This window comes from Lottia gigantea (assembly GCF_000327385.1).
Source record: "Lottia gigantea unplaced genomic scaffold LOTGIsca_68, whole genome shotgun sequence".
Classification (NCBI taxonomy): domain Eukaryota; kingdom Metazoa; phylum Mollusca; class Gastropoda; family Lottiidae; genus Lottia; species Lottia gigantea.
The window spans coordinates 10656-13625 of record NW_008710315.1 but is presented as its reverse complement, the minus strand read 5'-3'; positions in this window follow the sequence as shown (position 1 = coordinate 13625).

Sequence of the window (2970 nt, the reverse complement as noted above, 5' to 3'; positions counted from 1 at the left end):
CCTCTTGATACTAAGTCGATAATATTCTGATCAGTAGGAACATACGATACATCTTTGTAAGGATCAAAATCTGTTGTAATTTCACCAACACGATAAGCAACATAAGATCGAAAGGATTTTGATTGACCTCGTAACTAACTTATTGTTGTCATACTATCAGTCCACATTTTAACGTATTCGATTTTAAGTCTTAAAGCGTTGATAACAACTAACATCAGTCGGGATAACAACAGAATAGCTTGCAGTTCTTTGCGTGGTATACTCGATTGCTTCAAAGGCGTAAGTCTAGCTTTAGCACAAACAATGTCAATGTCAACTCGGCATTTGATTCGTCTTCATTGGACCATCTCTTCCAAACTCCTATGCCCATTGCATCTTCCGAGGCATTACTAAAAGCATGAAGCGACATTTTAGGTAGTTTAGTTTTGTCCTTGAAATTTTTCAGGAATTAAACAGCGTTTGATTTCGATTGAATAAACATCTTGAAGATCTTTCTTGATCTTATTGAACATAATATATAAATCACTATCAGGGTGAATCGGATCATCCCAGTTAATGTCCTACTGCCATAATCGTTGTAAAAGTATTTTCGGTCGTACTAATATTCCTGATAACATACTATAAACGTCGTAATACGAAGCAGTCATCTTGAGAATATTACGTTTTATAGGAACAAAATCTTTAAATAAAACTTCTTTTACACTGAGAGTGTCTGTCTTTAAATTCCCTCTGGTACCAAGTACTGAGGTAACATCGTTGACGGGATAAAACTCAGTATCGTAGAGAGTTGGCTTATTTGATAACCATTTGCGAATTTTAAAATTTCCTTTTTCTAAGGTAGAAGTAAGATTAGATTTTAATCGTTGAGCTTCATCAGTTGACCTTTGCGAATCTGTGAGATCGTCGACATATAATTGATTGTTAGCGATTCGCTGAATTTCAGGATCACCAGGAGCGTTTTCTGCAGCAACATGACGTAAGGCAATAATGGCTGCAGCAGGTGACGGTTTATCTCCAAATGTAACTGTTGTTAATTCGTACACGTTGATTGGGTCTTCTGGATGCTTACGAAATAAATAACGGTGAAATCGAGCATCGTCGGGTGCCATCTTTACAGCTTGAAACATTTTACTAATGTCACTCTATGCCTGAAGAAGGATTTAATTCCGAAATCGCGATCGCACCCGAGGAGTCCCCCTATATTTTTTTTGTTATCTCGTTTTATGTAAGTTTATTTTGTTTTTTTATTTCACTTCGATTTATGAAATAAATATTTCTATATTTTTGACGTAAATTCTGACCCTATTTCGACTTCTGGTATTGATGCAGATATGATAGTTGACCCTCCAACGAGCTCAACCACCTACCAACCAACCAATAGCATCCTCCCGAAAGCGACAGAGATCACTTACTTCCTTACCTAGTACTTCTACTTACCCACAACCAAATCCAAGAAAAAGAACCAATACCACCAATTTACAAATCTCCCCTTTTACTCCAATCTCCAATTCTGTTAGACCTCTACCTATAAGTACACCTGCTACCCCATCAAGACCTAGATCCAACCCCGAAACTCCAAGATCATCAACCAATTCTACTTTCCGTCGACGTCTAAGCTTAGGTTCTAAATCACCAAACCATCCTCGTCGTCATGATTGTAACAACATGGACACTCCCTGAAGTACCAGTTTCTTCCATCCTCCAACGCCAGAGACCAAATTTAGCCGCCAACTTACGAAAATTCAACGACCTTCTTTTTCATAAGCCATCTCCATTTGCAAAGACTATGCTGCGATTCAATGGAAGGTAAACCATTTAGATCTCGTCCACTGGACGGCCCCCACTGCCAAATCTGTATATTTAAATTGGATCTCCCATTTAAACTAAACGCGGGGGGAAGTATTCCAAAATTAGGACAAACTGTTGTCTATTTAAGTTCACGAATACTTTCTCCCCTTGAAGAAAGACTTCTGGACAAAGGGTTAACCTTTATACCCACCCATAAACCATTTTCGATTGAACCAATTTTGACGTCGGTAACTGAAGTTCAGAGAACATTTAAATTGAATTATTACTTTCTCGAAAAACTTGGCCGCGGTAAACGAATCAAATTTACGGATAGATCTGGCTGGAATCCACCAGATAATGCGATTGACCAAGGTATTTTAACTATTTGCGACAATTTATACGAAGAAATTTCTCATTTGCCTTTGGTGAATGAGAAAAACAATCATACAAATTTTGAACGAAAATCCCTCAATAATCTAAAAAATGACAAAAACATTATCATCAGGAAAAGTGACAAAGGCAGTTGCTGCGTCATTCAAAATCGCGATGACTACATTTTTTAAATTGATAAACAGTTGAAGAATCCAAATCACTATCGCCAACTTGATACACCTATTTTTATGGAAACTGCGCGAGAAATAAACAATATTCTACAAAATTTGGTAAAAAAGAAATTTATTTCAGAAAAGCAATATGACTACCTTTCCGCGTCCAACGACACAGTTACACGCTTCCGAAAATTCATAAAAATCCCGAAACTAAGTGGTCCGTTGCCAACAAAATTCCTAAAGGTAGACCAATCATTTCTGGTTGTTCTAGAGAATCATACCGAGTTTCAGAATATATAGATTACTTTTTACTGCCACTAGCATGCAAACACCCTTCTTATCTGAAAGACACAACCGATTTTGTTGAAAAAATCAAGAAATTGGACATTCCCGAAAAGGCGCATTTCATTTCTTTGGACGTAACCAGTATGTATACCAACATTGACAACAATGTTGGTCTTGACGCCGTCCGTAAGGCATTTGTTCGATATCCATGTTCTGATCGACCTGATACAGAGATTTTAGATTTACTTAAACTATGTTTAACGCGCAATGACTTCTTTTTTAATGGAAAAATATATTTACAAACATCTGGAACTGCTATGGACAAACGATTTGCCCCTAGTTATGCAAA